The following is a 27,908-nucleotide window of genomic DNA, read 5'->3' as shown; positions in this document are numbered from 1 at the left end:
CAATATGAACACTTAACTTATTGAAGCCTAAAGTTAATACTTTTATCTACAAGGACCTACCACACTTTTAAGTCCATTTACTTCTTGTCCCCAAATAACATTTAATTATTTTCACAGATTTTAAGTCTAAGTTGTTTTTCATGCCACTAGACATTATCATTTTGTTTGAAACATGCAATATTTGTTCACATTCACTCATACCATTTAGCCCTTCCTCTGCCCTTTGTTTCCTTTTGCCTATCAGACTCTTCCTTTCAAATCACTTTTCCCTTCAATCCAAATTTTATCTTTCATAATTTCTTTTTTGGGATTTTGCAGTGGTAATAAACTCTCCCCATTTTATTTTTGTTTTAAAATGTCTCTATTTTACCCTCAATTTTGGAAAGATGGTTTTACTGGATATAGAATTTTAGATTAGCAGTAATTTCCTTTCAGCATATTAAAGATATTTCACTATCTAGTGACTTTCATTATTTGCTGTCAATCTGAGTATCTTTTGAATATGTCTTTTTTTTTTTCTTCTGGCTTCTTTTAAAATAATCTTAAGATTTTGCTTTCTGCTATTACACTATGGTTCCAGGTGGAGGTTTATTTTGAATGTTTTGGGTACTTCTGGAAAATTGTCATCCACTTTCTGTGCCACATCTCTTTTTCTCTCCTCTTTAAATGGAACTGTTTTTAGACATGTGGTAGACTTTTTTACTCTAAGCCCCATGTTACATAAACTCCTGTTCATAACTAGCACCTCTTTGTATCTCTGCATTCAGATAATCTCCTCTTCCCTATCTTCAAACGCACTAATTCTTTATTCAAATATTTCTTAATATGTTGCTAAATCTCCAATTGAGTTTTTATCTTAATTATTTTTTTATCTCTAGAAGTTCTGTTTAGTTTTCTTGCAAATATGCTAGCCTATATTTTATAGTTTCCTATCCTTTGAAGATATTTTAAACTTGTTTTTCATTTTTTAAAACGTAGTGAGCGTAGTAATTATATTATCTATCCCTGAAAAAGTCGAATTCAACGTACTCTTTTGTTTCTGTAGTTTGTTGTTTCTGCTGATTTTCATTCTTGAGGATTTCCCCAGGGTACTCTGTTACTTTTGACTGTAAGCTGCTTTTTGTTCTCCTTTGGAAAATTATTTTTGAGGATTCCCATTGGCCTAAAGTAAAGATATCTTTGCCTCTGTCCGATACATAGGTACACTATCAGTTCAGAAACAGCTTAAATTCATGGCTTAAGGGGTTCGGAACCATCTCAGTGATGTGAATATGGTATGCAAGCTCCTGAAGCATCCATCTAGTTAAAACTTTCTCAGGGATGGTTTTTATTTCCCTTCCCTGCTCTGCTCAGAGCTAAGGAAGCCTTCCTGAAGAAATGGGGGTAGGTTAACCTTTGGCTCATCCTTAGACTGAGGGAATATGGTTTGAGTATCTTAGCTTTATTCTGGAAGAGTTTCCTTTTAGATCTTCACCTTGGTTAAACCCTGGGCTTTGATTTCTGTTGTCCACCCTCCCCAAGTCCACTTAAAGTGAAAGTTTGCCTAGTTTCGCAAACGCTCTAGTGCAAAAGCAACTGAAGTGCTCTGCTAACATCTCTAGGATTCCTTCTCTATTTAGATTTTGGCCTGGAAATTCCTTACTGTCTCATCAGATCTTTGTTGCTTTTAAAAACTTGCTTTTTGTGCTATTTTAAGTTGTTCTTCCCTCCAGCTGAGAGGGTTGGCCTGAATAATGTAATCTGTCATGATTGAAAAGGTAGGTTTTATTTTACAATTTAAAAAATTATTTTCAACCTGTGTTTCTGTCCCCTTCCTCATATTTAATGTGTGTGTGTGTGTGTGTGTGTGTTTTAATTCGAAATTGCCAGGACATTTTTGTAGTACTTTTCTTCCAATGACACAACTCTTGGTCCATGTATACCTCTATTAGTTTTTATTTCATAGTTCTTTGATTTCTGTTTTTATCTTTATTTGCTTTCTTATCATTAAAAATATTCTAACTTATTGAGTTGAATATTTCATTTATTTTTAGGTTTTCTTTTTCAAATAATGAAAAGATTTAAATTATAAATTTGTTTTTGAGTTCAATTTTGGATGTATCCCATTCTATTATTTCACATGCTCTTTTTCTGAAGGCCTATAGTTTTTGTTTCCTTTTTCCCTTTTATTTGATCATTTATTATTGATTTTGATTGTATTTTATTATTTTTAGAGAATGTGGTCTGTTTAATTTCAGATTTTCAAAAAATTTACTGAGATTTAAAAAATTAATAAGATTTAATGGCCTAGTATACTTATCAATCTTATATATATTTTTAAATTTATTTAATGTTTATTAATTTTTGAGAGACAGATAGAGACAGAGCGCAAAAAGGGAAGGGGCAGAGAAAGAGGGAGACACAGAATCTGAAGCAGGCTCCAGGCTTTGAGCTGTCAGCACAGAGCCTTATGTGGGGCTCAAACTCACGAACTGTAAGATCATGACCTGAGCTAAAGTCGGACCCTCAACTGACCAAGCCACCCAGGCAACCCTCAATTTTATATATTTTGCAGATGCTAGTCAAAAAAAAAAAAAAAAAAAAAAAAAAAAAAAAAAAAAAAAAAAAGAATATGTAGGGTCTAACATTCGAGATATACATAAACATAGATATTAATCTTTAAAATTATAGTGATATCAGAGACATTTTCTTCCTACTTGAGTTATTCGGCCATTCATTCAAATGACATAGGTATAAAATAGGAATCTTTCTTAGGGGTAACATGTTTAAACCTACTCTCTTTTAAATTTGAAGGCATTTTCCTTTACATTACTTTAGAATGCTTAATATTTTGACTAATGTACTTGAAAGAGTAAAGCTTGTGGTTATTGTATGTAAACCGATTACTTTCTCACACTCTCTAATGTAATTTCCTGTACCACTTTCAACACTGAATACATCAACTCTGTGGTCTTTCTGTGTCTTTTTGTCTCTCCAGTAAGCAACATCACAACTGTGCTTCTTCTTAATGCTTTGGACTGTTACTGTGTCAATTTTTTTCCTATTTAACCATATATATAGGGACAAATGGGCAAGAATATAATTTGTATGTAGTATTTTGACTTTAGAAAGTCTCTCTTTCTCTTTTTATTTTTTTAATCATTATAAGATTTTTTTTTTTGCAAAATGGCTCCTCACAGAAATTTTAAAAACAGCATCTGCAATATAAAGAAGCAGAAAAAGAAGGTGCATATAATTCCATCACTCCAAGGCAACCACTGTTAACTAGTCTTGCTTGTTTCCTTCTGTTTTTTCCAGAACTGTTTTTACATGATTCAGATCGATTTTGTATTGACTTTTCCATTATATCATGTATATTTTTCATTATTAAAATCTATCCATCAGAATTGTTTAAATGCCTTGATAACATTCCATTATTTACTTAATATTCCTTTAATGTTATAATTTTCAATATCTTTGCATTAACAATGTTTAGATGGATTTCTTTTCTTTTTTTCTTTATTTTTCTTAACTAATACTGTTGGACCTCTATCTTTCAGATGCATTCAAAGCACCTGAAGAGCCCCATACCCAGAGTTTCTGATTCAGTAAGTCTGGGGTGGGGCCAAAGAACTTGCTTTTGTAACAACTTTAGGTGATGCTGATTGTCCAGTGACATTTTGAGTCACTGGAATAGCTGTAATTAACAGAATGTATACAGATTGATTTCAATAAATTTCTAAAAACAGTGCTTCTTCCTTCCACAGTAAGTTATATCATTGATATTGCAGAGGAAAAAATAGTAACACTTATCTTGATTAGAAAAAGAAATACTGATGTGTATTAAAAGGCCTCTAAAATCTTTACTCACAGGCTTTTGCTAACGTATTTGTGCTTACTGTGGAATCTTACTGGAACACTTATCCATTTGACCCTGGAGCTACATCACTATACAGCTGGTCTCTTTTTTTCTTTTCTTTCTTTCTTTCTTTCTTTTTTTTTTTAAGTCACCTGCTCTCATTTAATTCATTTCCTTTGGTGTTTTCCTTCCTGTGGGAAGTCTCTGACATCTGTCCCACATACTTCTTTATGAATACAAAGGCTCATCTTTTATCTTATTTTTAACTTTTATGAGTCAGTTACTCTTACCCTTTTTATAGTTACGACCTTTTCATTCCTTATGTTTTAAAAAGACATTCTACACTGTAATTCTTGTGGTCACTTTTTTCAAAAACAATCTTATTTTTTAACACCTTTAATTATCTTCTGTTGACTTTTATATTTAGGTCTGAGCCTAATGTCAAATACTAGCAGCACAAGGGCTTCTTACTTCATTGGCACCATCATGTGGCGAAACTGTGTATCACAGTGGAAAACCTGCCACATTATATAGCGATAACACTGGAACTGGAGAGCCCATAATAAGGTGGGGGATCTGAAACAATCCTATTACTTTAGTTAATGCACAGCAAAATGAGAGCTAATAAACACCAATGATTAATTATGAGGACACTGCAGTCGAAGAGCTCAAACCCTGGCTTTCCCATTTATTATGATATGGCAATGGTTAATCTCCTTGAGTCTCCATTTCCTCATAAGTATGGGGCTACGAGTAGCATCTATCTCACAGGAATGTCGTGAGGAACAATTACTAATATGACAATAGCACAATGGCCATCAAATAGCTCAATAATATCAGTTGTGATTAGCTGTTAACAAACCATCACATTCAATTTTTTCTTTATGTTCAAATCCAGAATAGAAAGAGCACCAAAGAAGAAGACTTCCTCTGAGATTTTAGAGAATTATGCTAAAATGGTAGAATTATTTTCAGAATGATCGGAAGTAGCATGAAGTTAAAAACTGCAAAAGGTAGATATTGAAAGAACATTTACACAAAAAATGTCTTTTCAGAAAAAAGGAAGGAAACTTCTGGTAAGGTCTTCTAAATTATTCTTACAAAGTGAAATTTGAAAGTTATCTGGTTGAATTAACCATAACTGACTGTCAAAATAAGTAATTATTGGTGGGGGGAGGTAACTTAAAATTCTTTTCAAGGGTAGAAAAAAAAACCTTTTAATATTAAACATAATTTATAGTCCTATATCCTTTTAAAGGTCATTTTTTTTAATGTCTATTTATTTATTTTGAGAAAGAGCATGAGCTGGGTAGGGACAGAGAGAGAGAGAGAGAGAGAATCCCAAGTGGGTTCCCTGTGGAGCCTGATGTAGGGCTTGATCCCACAAACCGCAAGATCATGATCTGAGCTGAAATCAAGAGTCAGATGCCTAATTGAGCTACCCAGGTGCCCCCAAAATGTATGCTCTTATAAGTCCTTAAAAGAGATACACTTAGGATGAAATCTGGATGCTGGAAATTTTTCTATTTGAAAATGAATTTTAATTATTTCATTAGAAAAACTGGATGAAAAGTTATTTAAGATCAATGAGAATAAAGCATGTGGGATATTTGCCATGCCCTCCCCCCTACCCTTTTAAAACCATGCACACCATTAAATAGTATGGGTAATCTTGCCAGGACAAGAATCTTACATTCAGTTTCCAAAGTGTAGTTTCCCCAGATAGTTAGCATGGTTCAAAGAATTTTCGTTATGCCATTATGCAAATGCAGTCTATGTTCATTATCTTTCTACTTATTAAATTCATCAAAAGCTGTCCAGGAACAGATTTTCTGTTTTGTCAACTACACCCACAGTCTTGTTCCCAGATTTTTCATCAGTATTTTCAGACTGTGAGGGAAAGAAAGCAAGAAATGGGAATGATTTCATGAATTTTAAATATGCTGTAACTCTTGTTTCAGTGCAATACTCAAGTATATAACAGCCGTCTGTAGTTGCTCACAGCATACCCCAATCTCAGGGCACTGCCAGGTTAGCACAGTTGGTTAGAATGTGGCACTAATACATCCATAATCAATTCCTACATGATTCAGTTGGCTGTGGAGAGAAGAAAAACGTCTTTAGTGTCAACATGAACTTCTGTGGCTAGCAGTTTAGAAAGTCTATGCCTTTGATTACTGAGATTTGGGGATTTTCCAGAAATTTAGTATTGACTTCTATTTTAATTTTATTGTGGTCAGAGAACATACTTTGCACAATTTCAATCCTTACAAATTAATTGAGGCTGTTCTAAAGCCAAGAATATGATCTTTCTTGGTGTATGCTCTGGGTGCACAAATAGGAGATATATATAGGAGATCTATCTATCTATGTATCTATCTGTCTGTCTGTCTATATATACACATACATATCCATTTAGGCAATGTTTCACAGTAGTACAGTCTTCATATATCTTTCATTAAATTTATTTCTAGATATTTATAATGCTATTTTAAATGTTATATTTATTTTTAAATTTTTAAAATAATTTTTTGAAGTTTATTTATTAATTTTGAGAGAGAGAGAGAGAACAGGGAGAGAGTGAGAGAGAATCTCAAGCACTGCCCACACAGAGCCCGATATGGGGTTCAGACTCACAAACCATGAGGTCATGACCTGAGCCGAAATCAAGAGTCGGACGCTTAACCGACTGAGCCACTCAGGCGCCCCTAAATGTTATATTTAAAAATTCATTTCCTAATTGGTGCTTGCTAATATGTAGAAATACCGATTCTTATATACTGATCTGTTATCCTGTGCTCGCTAACTTTAATTATTCGTTCCAGTAGATCTCCAAGATTTTCTACATGGACAGTAATTAATCTAAAGACAGGTAATTAATAGTTTTTCAAAATAACTTTTGGGGCACCTGGGTGGCTCAGTCAGTTAAGCGTCTGACTTCAGCTCAGGTCATGATCTCCTGGTTTGTAAGTTCGAGCCCCACATTGGGCTCTGTGCTGACAGCTCAGAGCCTGAAGCCTGTTTCAGATTCTGTGTTTTCCTCTCTCTCTGACCCTCCCCTGCTCATGCTCATGCTCTGTCTCTCTCTCTCTCTCTAATATAAACATTAAAAGAATAATTTTCTATGCAGACCTCTGTGAATAGACAGTTTTATTCTTCCTTTCTAATCTTTCCATGTTTTATAATTTTAATTTATTTTTGCCTATTGCAATATCTAAGAGGACATAAAGTTGAATAGAAGTAGTGAGAGCAGACATTCTCACCTTTTACCCAATCCTAGGATTGAATATTTCACCATTAAGCATGATAGTAGCTACAGGTCTTTCTTAGATGCTCTTTATAAAATTAAGTCAGTTCTCTTTCTATTTTTGTGAATGTTTTCAGCATAAATTGGCAATAAATTGTGTCAAATGCTTTTTCTGTGTTTATTGAAATGATCATATGATTTTTTTCCTTTTTATTAATATGGCAAGCTACCTTGTTTGATTCATTAAATGTTGAGCAAATCTCGCAGTCTAGGAAAAACCCCAATTGGCCACTGTATTTTATCCTTTTTGCTGTGTTCAATGTGTTAGTATTTTATATAGGATTTTTGCAGTTTTATTTATGAGTGATATTGGTCTGTGATCTTTTTCTTCTAATGTCTTTGTCAGACATTTCTATCATGGTTATGCTGTCATTATAAAATTAGTCTCTCCTCCTCTGTCTTCTCAAAGACTTTATATAAGATTGACAGTTTATATTCTTTAAATATTGATAGAATTCACCAGTATAAAGTCAAAGACTTTATATAAGATTGACAGTTTATATTCTTTAAATATTGATAGAATTCACCAGTGAAATCATCTGGGCCTGGAGTTTTCTTTGCAAAGTGTTCTTTAATTATGAATTCAAGTTCTGTAATAGATGTACAACTACTAAGATTTTTCTACTTCTTCTTTAGTCAGTTTTGGTTAAGTTTTGTTTTTCCAAGAATTTATCAATTTCTTCTAAGTTATCGAATTCTATTAAGCTAAATTTGTAATATTGTCCTTTGATGGTTTTAATTAGAATTTTCCAGCCTCATTACTATTGCTATTTGGGGCCAGAAAATTGCCATGGGGAATTCTTCTGTGCATAGCGGCAGCCCTAGCTTCTATATATTATATGCTGGTAGCAGCCTCCCCCATTGTGAGAACCAAAAATGTCTCTAGGGGACAAAACATCTCCAGCTGAGAACCAGGGTTTTAATGTCTGTAGGATCTTTAGTGATCTTCCATTTTAGATACTGGTAATTTGTCTCCATTTTTAAATTAGTTTTGTTAAGGGCTGTGTAGGGTGTACAAAAGCAGGCTTTGCCCCAAATTTGGCCTGTGGACCATTTCACTGACCTTGACTTAGAGCACTGATTACTCTTTTTTCATAAAGTAATAAAAAAGGTATACATTTTTCCTCTAAGAATACTTTATCTGTATCCCATACCTTTTGACATGCTGTGTTGTGTTGATGGATATTAGCCAAATAATGGCTATGGAGAGTTATTTATCTATGAAGATAACATATGATCATTATTGTTATTCGAACAAAATTGCTTACAAATGGACTTTTGGTTCTGTGAGAGACAAGCAATGAAGAACAATTAATATAACGATATAATAAAATTTAGTCACATAAATTAAATACACTCTCCCAAGTAGTTGATAAATTGATATAAATTCCTACCATCTGGTGACAATAGCCTTCTTGCTCTTGCAGCTAGGGGAAGCCGCAGTCTGCACCACCCAGAACATCTATTAGGACAAGAAGAATATAATAATTTTACCAGACCTTATCGAATATTGATTTGCTGCCACCTGCTGGGAGGCAGGAGTTTCCAGTGTCCTTAAAGGGCAAGAATGATGACCTTAGAAGCTGTAAAACTTTGCCTATCTCATAAAATGAAGCATAATATAGGAACTTTTGGGCCTGAAAAAAATCAATAATTTTATTTTTATTTTAGTCTATTTTAGAAATCAGTAATTTTGAATACATTAACTGTGTATAAAGAAAATATGATCTGTATACAAAAATGGGAGTGCACTCTTTTCCATCTAAGAGAAATTAGATGGTACATTTGCATTTACCATGAAATGATGTACAATAAATTTCCTTAAAATGGTGAGTTCCTCAAGTACTGATTGTATATTTATGTAACAGTAATTAACCTCTTGACTGGTGCTAATGGAGAAACTTCAGAGCTGAAGAACCACAACTAAATGAAGATTAGTAAAAAAACAATACTAAATCTAATGATAACGATGCTTATGATGGGTAGAAATATAGCCTATCAAAGATGTCCATACTCTGATTCCCAGTGTCCAGAGAGTGGAGCTGTGAGCCCAGAGAGCAGAACCAAACAAGAACCACAGATCAGTGCTTGGCTTGAAACTTAATGGGGACTGCCTGATTGGTCTTTGAAATTATTTGGGTCTGGTGACTCCTTTTTTTCTTCCATTTTCTCCCTTTTTGATTGGGAATGGCTGCAACTGCTCTCCTGAGCCGCCTCTTCCATTGCATTTTGAGAGCAGACATCTGGTTTTCTAGTTTCACAGGTCTATAGATGGAAAGGGATTTTGCCAGGGATGGGATTATACTTAGAGCCTCACCTATACATAATTTAGATGTGGTTTGGGATTTTTGAAATTCAGATGAAATGCTGCAATGTGTTGAGACTTTGGGGAGACTTAGGGAGGGGGTGAATAGATTTTGCATGTGAACAGACTTGAATCTTTGGGGATTAGAGGATGGCCTGTGGGAGGAAGAATGCCTCTCTCATAGATATTCACACCCTGATTACCAGAGTCTGTGAATATTACAAGGATAAAAGGATTTTTGCAGATGTGATTAAGGTTAAGAACCCTGAGATGGAGAGATATCCTGGATTACGTGGATGGGTCCAATTTAATCACAAGATCCTTAAAAGTAGAGACTTTTTGACCAATGTTAATGACTTTGAAGACAGAAAGGGACCACAAGCCAAGGAATGTAAGCGGCCTCCAGAATCAGGAAAAGGCAAAGCAACAGATCTTTCCTTAGAGAGGATTCTCTCCAGAAAGGAATTCAGTTAAGCTGATATCTTGATTTTACCCCAGTGAGACTTGTGTTGGACTTCAGATTTACAGAACTGTAAGAAAATAAATCTGCCTTTTTTTAAACCACTAAGTTTATGGTAATTTCTTATCACAGCAAGAGAAAATGAATATGAACAGCTAGGGGTTACTATGTTCTGCTTCCTGGGTAACTCTAAAAAGGAAGCTAAAACACCTCTGAAAGCATATTACATAATCTGGCCTTGGCTACCTCTCTGACCTCATCTCCTACAACTCCTCCTGTTTTTTATCATTCACTCTGTTCTCCTTACTATTCTTGAAACATGGTAAGCCCGCTGACCTTTCTCAAACCCCACTTTCCTTAGCTCCGCGTAACCCACTCCTTCACTTCCTTCAGGTCTCTGCTCCAATGTCATCTTCTCAGTGAGGTCTTCATTGTTGACCCTATATGAGTACTATGTGCCCCACCCTTACCTGGTATCCCCAAATCTCTGACCCTAGTTTATTATTCTACATAGCCCTTATCATTTGATACATATTTGCTTGTTTACTGTTTCTTTTTGTTTTTCTGTCCACAGTATTTGTTAGTTGTTTATCAAGAGAAACTATTCCATAACCCAATATTCAGGAACACAGGTCAGTGACAAACTTCCACGGAACTCAACCCAAAGAAATTCTTTACATTCCAAATCACTTTGCACTCAGAAAGATACCAGTCCTCCTCATCTCCTCAAAACCTTTCATGTAATCCTAATTTCTGTAGAAATCTGCATATGCCTTCTTTCTTGGTTTGGCCACAGCAAACTTACAGAAAGCTGCAACCCCTAGGGATACAACAAATGCTTCAACAATATGAAATTGCAGACACTTGGACACAAGGCCTTGCACCTGAGGTTTTGTCAAAGCACTGGAAGTCATGGCAGCTCTTCTCCTCAACACTAACCTCAAACTCAATGTTCTTTCTCGCTCCCCAAATGTACTGCTGTATGTGGCAGGAGCTTTATCTATACATTATTGATGGCAGCTTTCTCCCTAGAACTTAGTAGAGTACATGGGCACATAGCAGTAAAGAAATATTTGTAGGAATAAGCGAACATTTTAAAAACTATCAACAGATTATAAGAATTCACCAATATTGTTAAAATTCTAATGCAATATACACAACATAGAGCAGGGATCTTTGGATGATATACATGAACATTACTTTGGCAAATATGCCTCAATGGATTCAATACCACACCCTTGAGAATGAGGTCATTTCCCAAGTGATTTCCTATAGTTCTTAGACATGGCACACCATTTCTTAAGGTCAGATTGTAAGAAAATTAGTATATAAATGAGTTCTGTATTTTCCTATAAATAAGCATTACCAGCATATTTTTTTTAAAAAAAAGTTCGTAAAAAAAGTAAAAGCTAGTAATTGCTAGCTACAATTTCTTCTCTAATTTTTAATTTTAATATTTTTAATGTTTTGTGGGTTTTTTTTTGTTTTTGTTTTTTTGTTTTTTTTTTTTGAGAGAGAGAGAGAGAGCATGTACAAGCAGGGGAGGGCAGAGAGAAAGAGAGGATCCTAAGTGGGGTCATTGACAGCAGTTAGCCCCGCACGGAGCTTGAACTCATGAACCAAACTGTGAGATCATGACCTGAACCAAAGTCGAAGCTGGATGCTCAACCGACTGAGCTACTCAGGCGCCCCATCCGCACAACTATTAAAAAAAAATTCAAACCTATAGAAAAGTTTAAAGAGCATTTGTATACTATTCAGCTAGAACCACAATTAACATAGTGCCAGGTTTTCTCTTTACATATACACTTTTTTTTTTTTTGGCCTGGATTATCTGAAGGAAGTTCCCAGACAGATTTCATGATGTCTTTCCTAAATACTTGAGCATGTGTCTCCTAAGAATAAAAGCATTATTGTAATAACACAATTTATCATACCTGAGAAATTTAAGTCAACAATAGATCTACTTTGCTTCCATGTTCAAATTTGCTCAATTGTCCACAAAATTCCTCTAAAACTTAAAAAAAAAAAAAAATTTATAATCCTATACAGTTCAGTTGCCCTAAATGCAGATCAGTCTTTTAAAAATTTCTTCTGGGGGCGCCTGGGTGGCTCGGTCAGTTAAGCGTCCGACTTCGGCTCAGGTCATGATCTCATGGTCCGTGGGTTCGAGCCCCTCGTCGGGCTCTGTGCTGACAGCTCAGAGCCTGGAGCCTGTTTCAGATTCTGTGTCTCCCTCTCTCTGTGACCCTCCCCCGTTCATGCTCTGTCTCTCTCTGTCTCAAAAATAAATAAACGTTAAAAAAACAATTTAAAAAAAAATAAAAAAAAAATTCTTCTGTCCTTTGACCTTACTGAAAAGTCCAAATAAAACACACTGAATTTATCTGAGTGTTCCTCACAGATTCACGCTAACATTTTTCGCAAGAATGCTAGAAATTTAAATAACCTCACAGCAATAGGTTTGTGTTTTCCCCAGTGATGATTCTAAGCGTTTTTTCCACAAAGCATCTATTAACGTTTTGCAAAGGACGAATGTTCAAAGAACAGTTTAGGAAACACCTGGATAAGGGAGGAAAAGAAAAGAAAAGAAAAGAGAAAAGAGAAAAAAGAAAAGAGAGGGAGGGATGGAGGGAGGAAGGGAGAAGGAAGAAGGAAATGAACTAAAGTGTTTAAGTTTGAAGAATAACAACCAGGTAAGGATTAAAAATCATTTTTAAATTAACAAAGTCCTCATTTCCTTAGGTAAAGCAAACAGAGCTTTCATTAAATTTAACACTAATAAAAAAAAAAAAAATTTGGACAGATGAATAACCCCAAACTTAAAGAAATGAAGTAACCTCTACCAAGTTTTATCCTTATTGTATTTAGTGTGTTCAGGAGCTGCGATATGAAACCAGATCTGACTGCTTCCATGTTTTCCACAAGGCCCTCTACTTCACTCAGACTTAGTTTTCTTTTTCTGTAATTCATTGTACTTGGGTCAATTACAATTACTCTGGGGTAAAAGTGGTGGTCTTTTAGTCTGAATAATAATGAAGACACTAAGGAAGACCAATTCGTTTTTTTTATTGTTCTATGTTCAACAAGAATGAACCCACAAATAGCTGAGAAAGGCCTAACCTCTCACAAATGCATGCAATTATGCTTATCATATGGGGAGACTGGGGTCAAGGCTCCAGATACTAATTATAACACAGCCCTCCGTTATGGCCATTTCTATTTGCCACAATTTGAACCTTGCTATTTATTGCCTATTGATGCTGTCTTTATTACATTACAGCATACATTTGGGAGACTTTTTTCCCCTAAAAATCCTACACGCAGGTAAAACTCAGGATTTACAACTTATTACAGAATCCAACAGGTTTTCAAGAAACTAGTTACCATTCCGGCCCCGCTGTGAGGTAGCAAATATTAAGCACGTTCATTTCCATTTCCATTTCAGCTGGGAGCCTTTCCCGGTCGGTGACACTTCGAGGGCAGTGAGCGTGGGTCCCTAATTTTAGTACAAATTAAAATGTTAATCAATACGAATGGTAACTTAAGAGAAAAAGCTACTCCATGCCTTAAACACTTGAGTTATATTTCAGTTGAACAGTTATTCCAATAGGCTGGAAATTGCATGGCGGAGTTTGGAGTCTTCCTGATGTCACCAGTCTGTTAAAAGGCCCAGTTTGTGTGTACCCCACATTTGAAGCTTCTGGGAGATAAAAAAGCGGTCTGCGCTCGCGGGCCGTTGCACGCCGCGGGCGCCCGGGGCTGGACCCTGGCTCCGTTCCCCGGACTACTAAAGTGCCAAGGCCGGAAGGGTATGAATGTTACTCTCCAGCTTTGGAGGCGAACGATCCAATACGGACCTGCTTCATTTCTCGGCAGATTCCCAGCGCCCGACCAACTTCCCCACCCCGACGCAGGCCCACAGGCCTTAAAGCACACGCGTTCCAGCACACGACGGCATTCCGCGGCCACGTCCGCCAGTACCCTAGTCCCGCCCCGCGCCGCCCTCCAGCCCCCGGCCGCCCTCCGGGCTCCGCGCGTCCGGCACCGGGTCCTGCGTCTGCGCGTCGCGGCCAGCGCGGGGCGGGGCGAACCGTGCCTGGCGGAAGGGGTGGGGCAGAGCCGCACTTCCGTGGCTTCGGGAGGGTGAGTGCGGGGTGGGGGTTGCGCGAGGCGTCTGGAGCCATAGCTGGGCTCTGGCCTCCGGCCGCCGGTGGGGGCCAACCCCAGCGTCGGGGGCGCCTCCTGGAGGATTTGGGGTGGGGGAGGGAAAAGGAGAATATTGTTGGATTGGGCTATATTGGGAATGCGGGGTATGTGCTGACAGGCAGGCGTCGGCAAGTTTGGTTCAAAGGGAAGGGTCGCGCTGTAAAACAATATTTTAAAATTTACATCATTTTAGTCAGGTTTGTGAGCTTACTGTTGTGCCACAGTAAGGAAATTTTGGTGAGGTTGCTGGTTCCTTGCCGATGACAAACTTGGTGAATGGTTAACCAAAGAATGGAGAGGGAAAAGGCACGATAGTCCAGTGTAGCTACAATCAAAGAGTGAAATTAAAACTTGTATGGAATATAATCTAGGATGTAAAGTAGGTTCACACTGAAAGTCAGAGTACCTAGACTTTGTCAAGTACTCTGGAAAGGCATGGGCTAAGTCTCTTCTAGCAGACATACTGTATTCAAATAATTTATATTTCTTATTAGCAAATGAAAGACCACCTAAGCAAAAATGTCATGATAAATTTTTTTATTATCTTTCTTAAGAGTTGTGCCCTAGTACATATACATAGGAAAACTGATCATTATAGCTCTTCCAAGTTGGTAGGAAATCAACTTTCTTGGAGGCCTGTGAAGACACTAAATCATTTTGGGTCATCTGCAATGTCCACAAAGTATTATTTTATTTTATTTTATTTCAGTTTATTAGTGAGGGAGAGAGAGAATCCCAAGCAGGCTCTTCATTGTCCGTGCAGAGCCTGACTGGGGCTTGACCTCAGGAACCATGAGATCATGACTTGAGCCGAAATCAAGAGTCGGATGCTTAACTAACTGAGCCACCCAGGCTCCCCCCCAAATATTCTTTTATTAGTAAACAATATTGTTTTGTGCTCAAGGTAGTAAGAATTTTAAAAAGGGAACAATTCAGTTATTTTTAGGGCTGTGTTCTGTTAGAGGCAAAACAAATGCTAAAAGTTATGTAACCATAAGAAATGTAAATATCATCTTGAGATATTTGAAGACTAAAGAAAACCTATATTTGGCATGGGAAGGACTGGCGACTGCTTGAAACATTTGCCTGTTAGCTGACTGTTGCCTCATATAGTCATGTATGAGGACATGTGGGTCCCTCATACATAGATGTACATAGGGCTCCCCAAGACCATTTTGGATTTGAACTTGGGTGATAGCAATCGGGGTGAATGAAAACGTTTAATGGTGATGAAATTTTAAAAAATAGACTTTCCCAAACAGATTGAAACCTAAAAGTGGAAATTGGGAAATGTGAGTCGTAACTGGAAATGTGATAAAAGGTATAGTGGACAGGGAACCTTAGAGTATTTCCTGCATGAGTTCCGTATGTGTTCGGTATTACTCTTATATAACAATGACCTATTTAAAAGTTGCTTGTTTAAAAAGTCATTCTGCTCTACCAAAATTTCCTGAGATTATTTGAAAAGGAGAATGTAAAACCTTCTGTGGGGGATGGTGGGAGATGGTAAACAGATTAATGGCACCTGACAGTTTATCTTCTAATCAAAAATGATTACCCTTGAGAAATGGAAACACATGGTGTAACACTGCATTGCCTGTATGAACTGTGCTTTGCTGCAGACACTGACCTAAGGTATTGATTTTGGAAATCCTGTATGCTTTTTCTTGCCAGGGTAGTTATTGAAATTGAGAATATTCATTGGATCAATTTCAAGACAAATATCCCAAGTCAGACTGGCTGCTGCTGAGCAAATGTTTAATGAAGGAAAACATCCATATATTGAAATAAGACCTTAAAAAGAGAATCCTTAAATAAATATATATTTACTGTAAAATCTAGCAAAATGTATGTTTTCAAACATTGATTAATTGAGTAATCAGCATAATGGAGTTATTGACCCATACAAAATTCTAGTACACATTCTTTTATTCTGTGAGCAATAAAATATGCTGTGGGTACAAAGATAACTCATAGTCTAGGCAAGACTAACAACTTAACAATGTGACCAGCATTATAATTGAGGGATGTAGCCTGCGTAGGATGACAAGAGATATGAGTGACAACTGAAAGGGCATGGAAAGGGGCAGAGAACTGTTTATAGAGGAGACACTTGGGTTGATTTTTGAAGGCTGAAGAGGAATTTGTGAGATGATTAAAAGAGAGAAGGGATTCCAATCAGAAGGAACATCATGGACAATGGCCAAGATGTTTAAGAGTGGTTTTTCTGGGACCTGCATGCAGATCAGAATAGTTATAGCCATGTGGTAAAAGTGGAGGAGGGGAATGAATTAAGTTGGAGAGGTAGATAAGAGCACTCATAAAGAGTGTTATTATTATTTATGTAATAACTGTCTTAGCTGGATTATAAACTTTATGGTGTCAGAAGCTGTGTTGGACCCATATACCAATGTATAGCACAGTGCCTGGCATATAGTAGGTTCTCAATAAATAGTTGCTGAATAAATGAATGGCTGAATCCCAGGAAAACTTTTTATTTATTTTTTTTACAGATAAGGCAGAGGGAACTTTTTAAGTATTTTAAACAGAGGAGTATAATAGACTTACATATTATGATGATAAGTGGTAATATGGTCATAGTAGATGAGCGTTTTTCAGGCGTAAGGTTGTACCTGTGGTAGGTTGTAATCTGCATTAAAAGAAAACAGAATAGAAAAGGTAACATTAGAGTGTATCACGTGAATTAGCAGTAAGAAATGTTTTATGAAACTTTTGTTTCAGCTATATTCCTATTTGTTGCCTGATGTAAGTGTGTTTCTTCCCATGGACCGTGATCAAAGCTTGAAAGCCATTATAGTAAGGGTGGGAATGAGGGTGGTGTAGAGGGAATGGATATAAAAGAAGTATTGGAGGAAAACAAATGTGATTCTTAAAATGTTGCTGTCCACGTGAACCTTTTGCTTGAGAGGGGGTTCACTTACCAACTCATTTTAGTATTTTTGCCCACTTGGTGTTTTTCACTGTATATTAACAAATTGACATTCTGGTTTATTACAAATGGCAGTGCTTTGAGAGATCTCACTGAATGTTGTAAATGCTGCAAAATTTATCTTGTATTTTGGTAGTACACAGCTTAAAATTGTAGGATGAGACCTCCAAGATTCTCAGGAATCATGAAAATTCATTGAAACAGTTTAATTTGATTATTGGCCAAGTTTTAAAATTTCTTTCCTTAAGAAAGCAGGAGAAGATGCTTAGTTACATGTGCAGATGGGAAGTCTTTTTCCCTACCTCCATAATTTTGCTACTCTAGAGGCTTAGTCTGTTCTGTAGGTGACATATTATAATGGTGGAGGGTTGTTCAGACAAGGCTGAATTACACTGGCTTTAAAAGAAATTATGGACTTCTTCAAAATCTGGTTGATTCATTAAATTAATGGGTTTAAGTATGTTATACACTGAGTTATCAGGTGTGAGTTATTTGTGGAGTGAAAAACATTTAAAACTTGTATAAATTTGGCTTATTCTATCACCTAGTATACTATTGGGATCTCCTACTGGTAAGGTTTGTACAGAAGATGTAAACTAATTTTTCATTATGGCTTAAGCAAAAAGAAAAAAAAAAAACAAAATGAAGATAAACAGCCTGCCATAATCATTCTGTATTTAAATGTAAAGGGTTTTTTGGTGTTCTCTTGATGTGACATGACACCACCTGTCTTCATATGGATCTGGATTTTTTTATTGTTATTTTTATGTTTTTAAGTTTATCGAGAGAGAGAGAGAGAGAGAGAGAGAGAGAGCAAGCACAAGCAGGGGAGGGGCAGAGAGAAGGAGAAACAGAATCCCAAGCAGGCTCCACACCATCACCATCAGCGCAGAGCCTGACACAGGTCTCCAACCCACGAACCGAGAGATCATGACCTTTGATTCAAGATCAGGATTGGGACACTTAACCGACCAAGCCACCCAGGTGCCCCATAGATGTGATTTTTCAAATCCATAGTTTTTCCCAAGTTCTGCCATTAGTTGTGAGGCCTTAAGTCAATCAGTGTAACTTTACTGAGCTTCACCTATAAAATAGAATCTTGTCTGCTATTGTGAGGCTTAGCTGAGGAAATGTATACAGGAATGTCTCACACATGATAAACGCTCAGTGAAAGGTAACAGCTGCTGCTCTGCTATTCACATGGTCCAGAAGGTTTGGGGGCAGCAAGAAAATCAGCCCCCAGAGATTTGAAGGTGTAAAAACCTTGAATTATATACATCTGGGTAGCTCTTTGGTTTTCGCAAAAGAATGGGGGAAAAGGATATCATCTTTTTCCTGATTCTTGTCACTTAAAAGCCATTTGAGATCTGTATTGGCATCAAAGGACAGAGAACTTCATAATCCCAAATTGTGATAAACTCTGCAGTGTAAACCATAAGCTTGTCAGATAGTTGGTCTGGATTTTCTGAAAAAGACTTTGATTAAATTATTATAAGAAATAACTATTCTAAATGTTAGAGCAACGTATATTACTATTTATTAGACAGTTTTTAGTTTCATCTCATTTATTTAGGGAATACTGTTTGTTTGCATCATTAGAAGTGGACATATTTTCATCTAGTAAACTCTTGTTACTGGGTTTTGATTCCTTACAAATTTATCTTTCTGTTTTGGAAGATTAGTTAGATGTCAAAGGTGCCTTGATTCAAAACAGGGAACTTAGAAGGTAGAATGTTTTTAGATCACACAGGTTAAGGAGGTACTCACACTTTCCTTTCAAGTATATTAGATTAACATAAGTAGAGAGTCCACTCAGGAACCTTAAAAAAATTAACCGATTACTATATGCCTGGCATTGTGCTGGATTCCGAGGAAACAGAATAAGACACTGTCTCTTCTCTGGGACAATCATTGGCTGGGCTGAGGGATGAGAATTGGTGGGGAGAGATCTGTAAATAGATAAATCAGAAAAGATGAATAAAACGTTGTGGAGCTTTGCAGATAGAACAGGTGACTGCCTGGGAAAGGTGGGGGAAGATGTGTCCTAGAAGAGGTATGTTTGAACTGAGTAGGAGTTTGTCAAGCAGAAATGTGGAAGATAAGCATTCTGCTAATTTAATTAGCATTCCACAGAATTTTTATTATAGCATATAGAATTTTTGCGTTTGTTTTTTAAAGCTGCCGTCCTCAAAAATGGTTAGTAGCCCACGTATATCACATTATTTCAGAGTTGAACTTCATATCTTAATATTATGTTGAACCTCATATCTTAATATGAGAATTCTGATAGAACCTGTGCACAGAAGCATAGCTAAAATATGACTATCACTTTTTTCACCTCATAAATAATTCTTTTTACTAGGTTTTTGAGTATATATGTTAATTTTATGTTTAATTGAGAAATTGACATATAAATATACATTGAATGTAATGCTGTTGGTCATAGTAACTTTAAATTAAGGACTCATCAGGTTTGATTCTCACATTATGAAATCTCAGTGCAGAAGGAAGCAAGTTACAGATTACAGATACAGACAAAGTAAAAATTAAATCATGAATAGTTACTAGACATTTCTTATTAAAAGTATACAAATTCTGTGTTTTATCTTTAAAACGGTTTTTTTTTTTTTACTATAGCAACTGTATTAGTTTTCTTTTGCTGCTATAACAAATAACTACAAACTTCATAGCTTAAAACAACACGAATTATTCATCTTAGAGTCCTGTAGGTTAAAAGTCTGACTTAGGTTTTATGGGGCTAGAATCAAGGCATCTTTGTTCCATCCTAGAGGTTCAGCAAGGGTGGGCTGAGTCCTCCTCACGTGACATTATTTTGCTGTTCCACCTCCCTCTTTCATTTTAAAGGACTTTGGTGATTATATTGGGTCCACCTGGATTATCCAGGATAATCATTTTATCTTAAAGTCAGCTGATTAGCAACCTTAATTTCATCTGCAACTTTAATTCCGCTTTGCCATGTAAGGTAACATATTCACAGGTTCCAGGGATTAAGACAAGGACATCTCTTGCGGGGGGCGGGGAGCTTCTGCCTACAACAGTAACATATGCTTCTTTTAAAAAATCAGAAAAATATGATTAACCAAAAAACAACATATAAGCACTATAATACCACTCATTTATAGATGAAGTTAATGTTTTGACATATGTATTTCTCTGTATGTGTGTTTGTATGTAAAATTCTATGAAAAATGGTGTAACACCTCCTTGTTTCCAGTCACACTTTTGGTAATCCCCTTTGGGCTCATGGATTTAAATCACACCTAAACACTTAATGATTCTCAAATTTACACTTCAGCTCTGACCCCTTCCTGAGACTAGTAACACAACTGCCTACCCAGGATGCCACTTGGATATTTAGTAGGCATCTTAAACTTAACGTATCAGAAACTAAACACGCCTAATCTTACCCAAAACCTGACTTCCTGCAGTCTTCTCAGTTCATAAAAGGGCAACTCCATCTTTGCTGTGTCTCAGGGTAAGATCTGTGCCTCATCCTTGACTGCTATCTTTCTGTCCCATCCTATATCTCATTCATTAACAGGTCCTTTAGAATTCATCCAGAATCCTGATTTAACACTATCCCCACCTGGTTCCTGTCCTCATCATTTCTCATCTGGTTATTGCATTGATCTCTTTGCTGGCCTTCCCATTTCTGTTCTTGCATCCCCATCAGATCCTTTTAAAACAGAAGTCACATCAGGTTCTCCTTTGTCCTATCGCTTCCCTTCTCAGAGTTCCTCCAGTCCTATCTATAGTTGTATGTCCCTCTTTGGCCTTCTCTCCTATATTTCCCCTCTTATTAATGTCTAGCCACACTGGCCTCCTTATTTATATGTCTATTATCTGTTTTACTAGGATGTTAGCTTTATGAGGGCAAGAACTTTGTTCTGTTTTGATCATTATATCCCCTAGACTATTGCATGACACATGGTAAACGCTCAAGTGTTTCTTGAATGAGTGCTTTATAATCTTCTTTCTCTGTCTCTCAACATATTACTTTCTCTTTTTTGAGCATAGCTTTGTTGGATAATGAATCAGTCATGGTAAGATTTGTTAATTAAAGGGAATATTTTAAATAGTTATAATTTTCTCTTAGACTCTATAGACAGCATCTCTCCTATGGGAGGATAGATAGGACTAGGATTGGTAGTAAGAATGTTCTGTATCCTGGTCAGCATTTCCTCTTCTCTGCGCTTTGGCTCTTCCGAATGCTGCCACTGTCACTGCATACTTTTAAAAAATGCTTTTTACTTGCTTCGGGAGGGGCAGGGTTACTAATACCTTTTAGTCAAAAGACTTCTCCTTTATCCCAAAATAATTTATTAAGAAAAAATGCCACAGAGAGTCAAAAGACCTGAGTTTGAATCCTGGCCCGCCCATTGGTTATGACTAATTTAGTTACCTAACTCACTCTTGTTTTCCTTCCCTTGTTAAGTGAGAATAAATAATAATAATAATAATAAATGTCATCATAGAATTGGGGAAATAAAGTGAAATGGAGTATTTGAAAATGGATTATAAGCTCTTGAGTGACAGGCAGGTGGGAAATGAAATGAGTTCAGATCGGCAGCCTTTTTTTGTTTGTTTGTTTTTCAGCAACTGCAACTTGCCAACCTCTGTAGTGAGCTTTGAGGATTCTAGTGTGGACAATAAGGTCTTGAATCTGACTTGTCTTTCCCTTAATGCCTTGCCTAAGTCCAGGTCCTCATCATCTCTTTTGGGTCTTTGCTAGGGTTTCCTAAACTGGGCTTTATGTTACCAGGGTCTAATTACTCTTCTTACCACCATTCCCGGTGTTATCTCCTAAAAACCAGAGCTGATGGTGTCACTAACCTTTGTATAGATCACTGTTGTGTCTCCACTGCCAACAAGGCAAAATATAGCTCCTTAGCCTCGGTTTACATCCTGGTCCAGCTTCATCTCCTACACTAGTTCCATATATAGACTAGGCTTCTGCCTCACTGACTTGTTCAATCTTCTCTGATGGCAGGGAAGAGACCAATTTCCATTTGTGACTCTGTACATTAAGTCATCAGCCTGGAAAGCCTGTCTCGTCCTTCAGTTTTTGTTTTTGTTTTTGTTTTTTTTGTAATCCTTTCAGACTTAGCCCTGACATTGACCCCTCCATGACTTGAACCTTCTACTCCCCAAGGAAAGTTAGTTTCTATAATTTTCTCTGTTCCCACAGCCCTTCATGGTTTTTTTTTTTGTTTTTTTTTTGGACATGGTGTTATTATTATTTTTTTATTTTTTATTTATTTAATTTACATCTAAGTTAGTTAGCTTATAGTGCAACAGTGATTTCAGGGGTAGATTCCTTAATGCCCCTTACCCATTTAGCCCATCCCCCCTCCCATAATCCCTCCAGTAACCCCTCTGTTTGTTCTCCATATTTAAGAGTCTCTTCTGTTTTGTCCACCTCCCTGTTTTTATATTATTTTTGTTTCCCTTCCCCTACGTTCATCTGTCCTCTGTCTTAAAGTCTTCATGTGAGTGAAGTCATATGATATTTGTCTTTCTCTAATTTCGCTTAGCAAAGTACCCTCTAGTTTCATCCATGTAGTTGCGAATGGCAAGATTTCATTCTTTTTGATTGCTGAGTAATACTCCATTGTGTGTGTGTGTGTGTGTGTGTGTGTGTGTGTGTGTGTGTGTGTGTATATATATATATATGCCACTTGTTTATCCATTCATCCATTCATGGACATTTGAGCTCCATACTTTGGCTATTGTTGATAGCACTGCTATAAACATTGGAGTGCATGTGTCCCTTCAAAACAGCATATCTGTATCCCTTGGATAAATGCCTAGTAGTGCAATTGCTGGGTCGTAGGGTAGTTCTATTATTAGTTTTTTTGAGGAACCTCTATACTGTTTTCCAGAGTGGCTGCACCAGTTTGCATTCCCATCAGCAGTGCAAAGAGATCCTCTTTCTCCGCATCCTCGCCAAAATCTGTTGTTGCCTGAGTTGTTAATGTTAGCCATTCTGACAGGTGTGAGATAGTATCTCATTGTGGTTTTGATTTGTATTTCCCTGATGATGAGTGATGTTGAGCATTTTTTCATGTGTCAGTTGGCCATCTGGATGTCTTCTTTGGAGAAATGTCTATTCATGCCTTTTGCCCATTTCTTCACTGGATTATTTGTTTTTGGGTGTTGAGTTTAAAAAGTTCTTTATAGATTTTGGATACTAACCCTTTATCTGATATGTCATTTGCAAATATCTTCTCCCATTCTGTCGGTTGCCTTTTAGTTTTGCTGATTGTTTCCTTCGCTGTGCAGAAGCTTTTTACTTTGATGAGGTCCCAATAGTTCATTTTTGCTTTTGTTTCCCTTGCCTCTGGAGATGTGTTGAGTAAGAAGTTGCTGCAACCAAGATCAAAGAAGTTTTTGCCTGCTTTCTTCTCGAGGATTTTGATGGCTTCCTGTCTTACATTGAGGTCTTTCATCCATTTTGGGTTTATTTTTGTGTATGGTGTAAGAAAGTGGTCCAGGTTCATTTTTCTGCATGTTGCTGTCCAGTGTTCCCAGCACCACTTGCTGAAGAGACTGTCTTTATTCCACTGAATATTCTTTCCTGCTTTGTCACAGATTAGGTGGCCATACGTTTATGGGTCCATTTCTGGGTTCTTTATTCTGTTCCATTGATCTGAGCGTCTGTTCTTGTGCCAGTACCATACTGTCTTGATGATTACAGCTTTGTAATACAGCTTGAAGTCCAGGATTGTGAGGCCTCCTGCTTTGGCTTTCTTCTTTAAGATTGCTTTGGCTATTCGGGGTCTTTTCTGGTTCCATACAAATTTTAGGATTATTTGTTCTAGCTCTGTGAAGAATGCTGGTGTTATTTTGATAGGTTTTGCATTGAATATGTAGATTGCTTTGAGTAGTATCGACATTTTCATAATATTTGTTCTTCCTATCTAGGAGCATGGAATCTTTTTTCCATTTTTTTGTGTCTTCTTCAATTTCTTTCATAAGCTTTCTATAGTTTTCAGTGTATAGATTTTTCACCTCTTTGGTTAGATTTATTCCTAGGTATTTTATGGTTTTTGGTGCAATTGTAAATGGGATTGATTCTTTGATTTCTCTTTCTGTTGCTTCATTGTTGGTGTATAGGAATGCACCCAATTTTTGTGCATTGATTTTATATCCTGCAGTTTTGCTGAATTCATGAATCAGTTCTAGCAGTTTTGGGGCAGAATCTTTTGGGTTTTCCATATTGAGTATCTTGTCATCTGCGAAGAGTGAAAGTTTGACCTCCTCCTGGCCGATTTGGATGCCTTTTATTTCTTTGTGTTGTCTGATTGCTGAGGCTAAGACTTCCAATACTATGTTGAATAACAGTGGTGAGAGTGGACATGCCTGTCTTGCGCCTGACCTTAGGGGGAAAGCTCTCAGTTTTTCCCCATTGAGGATGATATCAGTATTGGGGTCTTTTGTACATGGCTTTTATGATATCAAGCTATGATACTTCTATCCCTACTTTCTGGAGGGTTTTATCAAGAAAGGATGTTGTATTTTGTCAAATGCTTTCTCTGCATCTAGTGAGAGGATCATATGGTTCTTGTCCTTTCTTTTATTGATATGATGAGTCACATTGATTGTTTTTGCAGATATTGAACCAGCCCTGCATCCCAGGTATAAATCCCACTTGGTTGTGGTAAATAATTTTTTTTAATGTATTGCTGGATCCAGCTGGCCAATTAATATTTTGTTGAGGATTTTTGCATCCATGTTCATCAGGGAAATTGGTCTATAATTCTCCTTTTTAGTGGATCCTTTGTCTGGCTTTGGAATCAAGGTAATGCTGGCTTCATAGAAAGAGTTTGGAAGTTTTCCTTCCATTTCTGTTTTTTGGAATAGCTTCAAGAGAATAGGTGTTAACTCTTCCTTAAATGTTTGGTAGAATTCCCCTGGAAAGCCATCTGGTCCTGGATTCTTGTTTTTTGGCAGATTTTTGATTACTAATTCGATTTCCTTACTGGTTATGGGTCTGTTCAAATTTTCTATTTCTTCCTGTTTCAGTTTTGGTAGCGTATATGTTTCTAGGAATTTGTCCATTTCTTCCAGATTGCCCATTTTGTTGGCATGTAATTGCTCATAATATTCTCTTATTATTCTTTTTATTTCTGCTGTGTTGGTTGTGATCTCTCCTCTTTCATTCTTGATTTTATTTATTTGGGTCCTCTCCTTTTTCTTTTTGACCAAGCTGGCTAGTGGTTTATCAATTTTGTTAATTCCTTCAAAGAACCAGCTCCTGGTTTCATTATCTGTTCTACTGTTTTTGTTTTATTTTGGTTTGGTTTCAATAGCATTGATTTCTGCTCTAATCTTTATTATTTCCTGTCTTCTGCTGGTTTTGGGTTTTATTTGCTGTTCTTTTCCCAGCTCTTTAAGGTGTAAGGTTAGGTTGTGTATCTGAGACCTTTCTTCCTTCTTTAGGAAGGCCTGGATTGCTATATACTTTCCTCTCATGACCGCCTTTGCTGCGTCCCAGAGGTTTTGGGTTGTGGTGTTATTATTTTCATTGACTTCCATGTACTTTTTAATTTTCTCTTTAACTTCTTGGTTGGCCCATTCATTCTTTATAAGGATGTTCTTTAGTCTCCAAGTATTTGTTACCTTTCCAAAGTTTTTCTTGTGGTTGATTTCGAGTTTCATAGCGTTGTGGTCTGAAAATATGCACAGTATGATCTCCATCTTTTTATACTTGTTGAGGGCAGATTTTTTTGGACATGGTGTTATTTATTCTGTGGACTTTTGAAGTGCTGAGATTATGTCATTTAGGGTAAGATAATGAGACTGACAGTCCACCTAAGAAGGTGTAATGGGTTGAATGGTGACCTTCAAAAAGAAATCCATGTCCTAATCCCTGGAACTTGTGAATGTGACTTTTATTTGGAAAAAAGGGTTTTGCAGATGACATTAAGTTAGTGATCTTGTGATGAGATCATCTTTGATTATCTGAGTGGGCCCAATTCAGAGACAAATCTCCACACCGAGGACAGACATGAAGAGAAGGCCAAATGAAGCCCGAGGCAGAGACCTCAATTGTGCATCCATGAGCCAAGGGACACCAGGGGCCACTGGGAGGGGCAGGGAACCGTCTTCCCCTAGAGCCTTCAGAGGGAGTGCAGGCCTGCTAACACTTTGATCTCTGACTTCCAGCCTCTGGAACAGTTAGAGAATACATTTCTGTTGTTTTAAGCCACCCAGGTTGTGGTTATTTGTTACAGCAGCCCTAGGAAACGAATACAGCAGGTCAGGATAAAATGACTGGAACATGGTAAAATGTCATTGTCATCACCCAACAATAACATTATCATCACTATCATTCTTAAACCTAGCCTGGGACCTGAAAAGTAGCATACACTTAGAAAATAGTGGTCGAATAAAAATACATTTCTTTCCTGTGAGCTTCCAGTCTGTGGTAATGGTGGAGGTATTGTTGAGAAGTGTGCTTACAGTGAGCTTCCAAAATAGATCCCCCTCTGAACTTTTTTGTTTTATATATCTTTTTTGTATGTTTGTGTGAAGGGTGGTAGTGGATGTTTTAAATTGTTTTTTTAGAACCATTTTTTACACAGTTTTCCATAAACTGTCCTTTTAGAAGAAGACTAATTTTGTACAAATAGAAGTCATATTTCCCCCAAAATAGAAAAAATGATGAGCAGTTACAGTTCTAACAATAAAAAATATTTAAAATGTCTTCTTTCTCCTATTAGAATGTTATTTAGTAAAATTGATTTCATGCTGATTGGTCTTGAAATACAATTTAGAGAGGCACTTTGGAGCAATCAAGTAATTTATTTCATTCTGCTACGAGGAACTGAAAACCAAAATTTTCAAATAATCATAAACCCGAATTTGGTAGGCCATATGTATCATTTGTATGTAAATTGTAGTTTGCCACTGGAAGCTAGGTCTGTGACCTAACTCGTAACCAAAGTTTTATAAATTGGTATAATAATAATAAAAGCTAATGCTGTTGATTTAATAAATAATAATAAAAGCTAACACCTCTGTATTTTCTTGACCCTCCATGTACTATGTCAGCTTTCGTTGTCGAATACAGTTTGGAGTGGAGAGTATCAGTAAATCTGAGTTAAAGCATCCTCATCTAATTCCATAGTGGTTCAAACTTCAGTGTGCTTATTTCTCTACAGAGATTCTGATTCACTGGGGCTGGGAGTATTCAGTTTTAGTAAGTGCCAGGCGGTTCTGGCCATGGTTTTTAAAAAAATCCTCTTTTTTAAATGTTTATTTTCCAGAGAGACAGAGACAGAATGCGAGTGGGTTAGGGGCAGAGAGAGGAAGACACAGAATCTGAAGCAGGCTCCAGGCTCCAAGCTGTCAGCACAGAGCCTGATACGGGGCTCGAACTCATGAGCTATGAGATCATGACCTGAGCCAAAGTTGGATGCTCAACCGACTGAGCCACCCAGGCACCCCTGGCCATGGTTTGAGATAGGCTGATCTAGTTACCATACAAACCTCACAGTTCATTTCACATGAAGGCCCCAGTGGCGGTGGTGGTGGTGATGATGGTATGCTTATGTTAGGCCATTCTTTGAATATATACTAGGGTGAGCCTATTGAATACATACATTTATCTAAACTTAGGCCTCAAGTGCCTTCACTACTAAGCACTTTTTTTTTTTTTTTTTTGTAGAGAAAGAGTAAAAGGCCAGCATCAGAGGGATTTTTTTAAACCTTTTGAATGAGTTTCAAAATAGGGTATATTTGATCTGAGGAAGTTGTAAGGTCTGTAAACAGAAGAAAATAAACATGGCATAGAATTTCTACCCTACAGGGTTT

The 27,908-nt window shown here is 36.9% G+C and overlaps 1 protein-coding gene across 3 annotated transcripts in view; it reads left to right on the top strand.

The window, feature by feature from the left end:
• The window catches only part of MMAA (metabolism of cobalamin associated A), a 49,463-nt gene that overhangs the window by 9,882 nt on the left and 11,673 nt on the right, over positions 1-27,908 (top strand). Inside the window, exons 1-2 of one of the 3 annotated variants that reach the window (XM_042983831.1) lie at positions 4,278-4,405; positions 4,737-4,851. The exons of 1 other annotated variant lie outside the window; for it this stretch is intronic. The gene's annotated coding sequence lies outside the window, so the exon portion shown is untranslated. Of the gene's footprint in view, positions 1-4,277; positions 4,406-4,736; positions 4,852-14,031; positions 14,057-27,908 lie in introns of those variants that run through there. One more of the 3 variants, XM_015541918.2, reaches the window with a different exon arrangement.

The sequence above is a fragment of the Panthera tigris genome, chromosome B1 (assembly GCF_018350195.1).
Source record: "Panthera tigris isolate Pti1 chromosome B1, P.tigris_Pti1_mat1.1, whole genome shotgun sequence".
Taxonomy (NCBI): Eukaryota; Metazoa; Chordata; class Mammalia; order Carnivora; family Felidae; genus Panthera; species Panthera tigris.
This window is presented reverse-complemented; position numbering and strand designations above follow the sequence as displayed.